Genomic DNA, 6,771 nt, shown 5'->3' on the forward strand with positions numbered 1-6,771 from the left:
TTGATAAATGCGTGTCAGTCATTTAGCAGTGCATGTATTGATGTATGCACAGGCGGAGCTCCCTGTAGGGCGCGGTTGGGCACTTGCCCTACCTTGAGTTTCGGCGATTTTGCCTTACGTATACATGTTCGATCGGTAAAAGATTTTTGGAAAAGAAAAATCACCGTGATACGTTTTTATTGCATAGTGATTGAACATGCCACACCCCTGGACACCTTATTGGGCCGTGGCCGGCAACACAACTAGCAAGTCACGCCATCACGCAACAGCGGTCCTCGATCGCTAATTAAGAAGCATCTTTGCAAAGGTCACTCTCACCTATTACGACAAGTGGTGCACATATAGTGCGCCATTTGTCGCGACCTATGAGTTTTCTCCTTTTTTGCAGATCCGTTTAATCAAAACGGTTTTTATCTCTTAAACCGCCAAATTTTGAACCGTTTTCACCGCTCGATTCCTCACGTCGAGATATTTAAAACTATATCCCATGCTGACAGATTTTGACAAACATTTTTCTTTGCGAAAAACCGGACAAAAAGAAACCAAACCAGGAGCACACATTTTTTCCTTTTCGAAAGAGGCACGACCGTGCCTCTCGCGGAAACAAATCCGTTCCTCTCACGGAAGCAAATCCGTACCTTTCGCGGAAGTAAAAAAAAAAGAAAACACATTTTTTCATTTCCGAGAAGCATGGCCGTGCCTCTCGCAGTAGCAAACCCGTGCCTCTCGCAAAATCAAATATGTGCCTCTCGCGGAAGAAAAAAAAAAGAAAACATACTTTTTTCGTTCTCGAGAGGCACGACCGTGCCTCTTGCGGAAGCAAACCCGTGCCTCTTGCGGAAACAAATCGGTAGCTCTCGCGGAAGAAAAAAACGTGTCTTTTGTGCAAAAAATTTGATTTTTTGTCCAAAAGCATAGAAAGACTTGTGGAAAACCGAAAAATCGGAAAAGAAAGAAAACATCTAAAAAGCAGAAAACACATGCATTAAAAAACCTAGAGGGAGTGCCGAGAGCGCGACACGGCGCGGTGGCGCGCTCTCAGCTCACCCCAAGTGACCCTTGGACAGGCTCCGAACGAGCGCTCTTTGATTAGTTACTCCTGCCTTTTCTATTTGCCGCACGTACGGCAAAGTGTTGCAGCAACACATAGGCAGCGATTGGTATCGAGCATACTCGGACGGCCCGTTTTGTACCAGTACGAGGGAGCTTTTTTGTTTCTGTTTTGGAACATTCTCGAGGTTTCTAGTCGGATTTTTCTGATTTTGAGAACTTTTAGAATTATCTTGAACGGTTTTTTCTTTTTATGGGTTTTTCCTTTTTCTTTTTGTTTTCTACTTCATTTTTACTATTTTATTTTTCATTTTTCTTTTATTTCACTTTAATTTTTTCATTTCTGATTTTGGGAACTTATAAATTTTTCTTTTTCAAGTTTACTTTTCTTTTCCAAAATTTATCCATTCTTTCTGATTTTTTCCTGTTTTCCAATACGGTTCGGAAATTCCAAAAATGTTTAGAATTTTAAAATCTATTGCTTCTTCTCAAAATATGTTCTAAAATCCGAAAATGTTTAAATTATATTTTTTTCGAAAATGTTCATATTTTTATATTTTTTTCACAATTTAATAAATGTTTGTTAATTTCAGAATATAATCCTGTTCTCAATCTTTGTGCACAAATTGAAAAGATGTTTAAGGTTTAAAAAATTGCTCTCAAATTCAAAAGAATGTTCGGGTAATTTGGTAAAATATTCATGTTTGGGAAAAATGTTTATAATTTCGAAAAAAGTTAGTGATTTTCAAAAAATGTTCCTGTTTGCATATTTTGTTCACAAATTCAAAATGTGCTCATGTTTTTAAAATTTGTTCACAAATTAAAAAAATATTTTGGGAATTATAGAAAATTTCATGTTTTTAAAAAATTATTATGATATGAAGAACTGTTTGTGATTTTCAAAAAATTGTCCAGTTTTTAAAATTTGTTTGCAAATTCAAAAGATGTTCATATTTTCTAAATTTGTTCGCAAATTAAGATTTTTTGGCCAATTTTATAAAATGTTCGCATTTTGAAAATATGTTGATAAATAAGATTTTTTCTTCTGTTTTTCAAAAAGTATTTGTATTTTGTATAAATTTTTGATATGTTGGAAAAATGTTCTTGTCTTCAATGTTGTTCCTTCTTTTGCCAAAAATGTTTGAGATTCCCCAAAAATGTTCATGTTTTTCCAAATGTTTGAGTTTGTTTTTTTCTTCAAAAGTTTCGTTATTCAAAAAATATGTAGTTTTTTCAAAAAGAAAATCACGTTTGAAATTTCATTAAAAGTTTTAAATTCTCACTGCCTATAATTATTTAAACTGGGTTGTTATTTTAGAGAACGAATCGTAGAAACTGCAGTGGCTAGCGATTTGGTTCACTCCCTGGAGGTCATGTGTTTGAGTCCTCCATTTCACGTACTTCTTTTTTTGATTCTTTTTAAAGTTTTGTCCCAGTCGCTCGTTTCTTTAAGCACCATGCTGCAAATCTTTCACTAGATCGAGCTGGTTGCGGTGCGCAGCAGTGCGTGCGTGCTACCGCAAATGGGCCGGCCCAGGTTAGCTAAACCCTACGATGACTCTTTGCCGCAATAAGTGGTGTATACGACGTCTCCCAGCGGACCAGGCTCGCTTGACCCAGTCCACACCACGCCATGCTTCATACCCTCGCCCCGAGCAAGAGCGAGTCAACATGAACACGAACCCTAGTAGCGGACCAGGCGGACGTCGATGACAAGGAGTCCATCGTTGCCAAGGCGCATACCCTCCTCATATCAGGGTTGTGCCGACCCCCGCCAGCCATCCTCTCGGTTGCTGCTATGGCCGTGGCCAGCACAGGCTCGTCAGTCGCTCGTCCTCCGCAACACTGTTCCCTGAGCTCGTCCGTCACACCCGAGATGTATCGTGCGCCGCCGCTCCATGGCTACGGGCAGACACGGTTCTCCACCTCGTCGGACTGCAGCATGGTCGCTCTGGCCACGCCCGGTGTCGGTGTCAAAACTAGCATATCTCGGATAGGGAGGCCCAAACTGTGCGTCTGAGGATCATGGTAACTATGGACAAGGGACACAATGTTTACCTAGATTCGGGCCCTCTTAATGGAGGTAAAACTCTAGTCCTGCTTGATTATATTTGAGAGTATAGGGGTTACAAGAGTTGATCTACCTCGAGATCGATTTGGCTAACCCTAGATAGCTAGCCTAGCAATATTGTGATCCTGCCTCCGATCTAGCTAGCCTAAGGTTGTAAAAAGTCAGTTTTACAGAAAGGAATAATATATCCGGACACCTATACTTGCCATACACCGAGAGTCCGCACCGGACACGAGAGATATTGTTCTGTCTTGTATCTTGACGGCCCATCAGTCCGGCCCACATCAATAGACCGGACGCCCGAGGACCCCCTAGTCCAGGACTCCCACAGTAGCCCCTGAACCAGTCTTCAATGATGATATATTCGGCGCTCAGATTGTCTTCGGCATTGCAAGGCGGGTTCCTTAAAGAATACACATCGGCTTTCCTCTGTAAAAGAATTGTATCTGGCTTTTCATAATAAACATAACCCTTAGCCGCGAAGGCAGGATAAAAAAATAAGAACAGTGTCTTTTACTGACAACTTTTTCGACAAAGCGTTAGACTTGACCCTTCGGCATTTTGAACCGTTTTCACACCCCGCCTTTCGTGTTTCGAGGCTACGCCTCATTGGCACATCCTATCAAAACAGAGATCGTTCCCACTTAATACGGAAATGCATATCAATGATATTTGGGTAATCCAACGACGCACGCCTTCATTGGGAATAGGCGAGATCCAAGGCACGAGTGGGGGGCGGTTGGTATTTTTACTGCCTATAGGAGGGTAAGGGACCCCCACTTTCCTCCCCATGCCTTCACATCTCATCATCTTTCCAATCTCCCAAGCTCTCTGCGCCCGCAAAGTCTCCGTCTTTCTCACCACCACCACCTACTCCGACCATGTCCGGAGCTGGCTCCAAAGGCAAGTGGGAGGCCTCCTCCGTGATGGATAAGGAGATAACAGATCTCCGGAGTGTGGGGTACCTCGCCGCTGATATCAAGCACCGGCTTCCCCCTGAAGGTCAAGTCATTCCCACTCCGGAGCCCGGCGAACCGGTCGTCTTCCTTCCCCACTTCCTTAGAGGGTTAGGTTTTCCACTCCACCCTTTCGTTCGCGAACTCATGTACTACTACGGACTAGATTTCCACGATCTAGCCCCGAACTCATTCCTCCACATATCGGCGTTCATAGTCGTGTGTGAGGCTCTCCTCCGTGTCCACCCACACTTCGACCTATGGCTCAAGGTCTTCAACATGAAGCGGAAGGTGGTCGACGGGCAACCCGCGGACTGCAACAGAGCTATGATTAGCAAGCTTCCGAACACCACTTGTCCAAAGGGGGCCTTTGTGGAGACCGTGAAGATCTGGCAACATGAGTGGTTCTATATCACCGAGCCACGCCGCACTAATTGGGCGGCCATTCCGGAGTACAGATCCCGACCCCCCATGAGGCTCGCCTCCTGGAACACGAAGGGCCACGACTGGGGGTCCTGGACGGAGGTGATGGCGCTGCAGACGCGCGTTACCAACGTGCCGGGGAAGAACGTTGGTCTAACCAACGTGGTTCAGATCATGCTCTTCCGCCGCATTCTCCCCTGCCAGCGCCGGGCTTCCCCCATGTGGGAATTCAAGCCAGAGGATCCGCGGACGCTACAACACTTCTTCGGCACCATGCACGAGGGAATGTGGAAAGTGCTTTTCAAGGCGCAGAAGAGCAGCTGGCCTATGGAGACCGAAGACATCGGCCTCAACGTCGCATATCCGGCCTCTCCAATAAGTATTCGATACCTCCGTTTAAGGCACAGAAGATCAGCTGGCCTATGGAGACCGAAGACATCGGCCTCAACGTCGCGTATCCGGCCTCTCCAGTAAGTATTCGATACCTCCAAAGACACACACACACACACACACACACACACACACAGAGAAATATGCCAACACTTCCTATAGAATTATGCGGGAAACCCATATAGTCCCGGTGCTTTGTTCAGTTTCATTTGTGAAATTGCATGAAGAACCTCCTTCTCAGTAAACGGTACAGATAGAATATCATTCTCCTCCGCCCGAAGCCGAGGGATATCTCCAATAACAGATTCATTAAGGGACACCTTGCTTACTTCCGGAGGCCCGAAAAGTTGTTTATAATAATTATAGATATATGCTTTCAGATTCTCATGACCCACAATTGTCCCTTCGTCCTGTTCGAGCTGTATAATTTTCTTCTTCCTATGTTTTCCATTCGCAATCATGTGAAAGAATTGTGTATTGTCATCCCCTTGGACAACCTTAAGCACCTTAGCTCGCAATGCCCATTTGAGCTCCTCTTCTCTAAGAAGAGGTCGTAAGCGTTGCTTGGCTTCGGATTTCGAGCTCTCCTCAACTACATCAAGAATGTTTACTTCTGCCTTTAAATCTAGAGCATCTATTAATTGGGTGAGTCGCTCTTTTTCTTGTCTGTATATCCCACTCTCGTTTCTGGCTCAACCTCGTAAAAATTGTCTCAGATGTCTAATTTTGTTTTGCCATCTCTCAATACTTGATCGTCCACTAACAGGCTTTGCCCATTCACGTGCGATGATCTCCATGAAGTTTTCTTTCTCGAACCAGGCTAGTTCGAAGGAGAAAGCGTTCATGTTCGCAATATGTGTTGCTTCTCCCGAGTCAACTAGTAATGGTGTGTGGTCTGTGTTTTGTACCCTGAACTTACTAATCCCGCCAATCACTAACTTTCGACTTTGTTTGGCACACTTGGAAAAGGACAGTCCAGATCATGATTACACATTACTGTCACCGACTACATTGGCCCACATGTCATATCCGTCTCTTCCTTGCATGGGCATGGTGGTTAATGCTGTTATAGTTGCGGCTCGTGAGGGTCTTATCCATCTCGTTCCTTCTCTGGCTCTAAGTCAAGGACTACATGAGGCGCGTTGCGAATGTTGAATTGTAGATCGGCTCTAGGCCCATATAAGAAAATAATTCGTGGAAATTCTAAAGGCCCATTTGGGATTTCTTCACATGGTGGGTAATTTAGTACCACCTTGGAAGGAGAGTTGAGACCAATATGTAAGGGATTCTCTTTCACTTCAGATTGGAGAATAACAAGACATGTGGTACACGCGTGATCCTCTGCTTCCGGCAGCACGTGTGCACGATGTGTTTTCTAAATGAGTTAAGGATTGACCTATGTGAGGTGTGCACGTTATTTTTACTAGGTGAAAACGAATATTCCAGCGCATGTTACATGTGTGTAGGTTTAACATGAATTTACCCAGATTCCTTGAAAAAAATTCATAATTTACCCCATGCCCAGTGCACCCCGTCGGGCCTTCGTAGGCAAGTCTCTAACCTTAGTGGCTTTTCTGTCTTGCGGCTTCACCAGCGAACTCTCCAGGCGCGACTGCCCGATGATGGATCTCATACTGCACACCAACGACGGCATGCTCTCCGTGACATACACACCACCTACTACCACTCCAAGATTTTGTGGGGCCCCTATGATGGGCACTGGCCCCACCACCGTACTGTGCGTCTGTAACACCTTCCCACTGCCCCGTGGGAGTGGTTGTTGTTCAGGAGCACCTGTTCACAATTATGCTAGGCATGATTTGGTGCATGGTGATGGGTTTGCTTCCATTGGATCTTCCGGAATTGACAACACATATTGTC

At 44.6% G+C, this 6,771-nt stretch overlaps 1 pseudogene; it reads left to right on the plus strand.

Annotated features, from left to right (window-relative positions):
- The first annotated feature begins 4,548 nt into the window (after positions 1–4,548).
- Positions 4,549–6,771, plus strand: part of LOC119284268 — an 8,039-nt pseudogene continuing 5,816 nt past the window's right edge.

Source organism: Triticum dicoccoides, chromosome 4A (genome assembly GCF_002162155.2).
Source record: "Triticum dicoccoides isolate Atlit2015 ecotype Zavitan chromosome 4A, WEW_v2.0, whole genome shotgun sequence".
Classification (NCBI taxonomy): Eukaryota; Viridiplantae; Streptophyta; class Magnoliopsida; order Poales; family Poaceae; genus Triticum; species Triticum dicoccoides.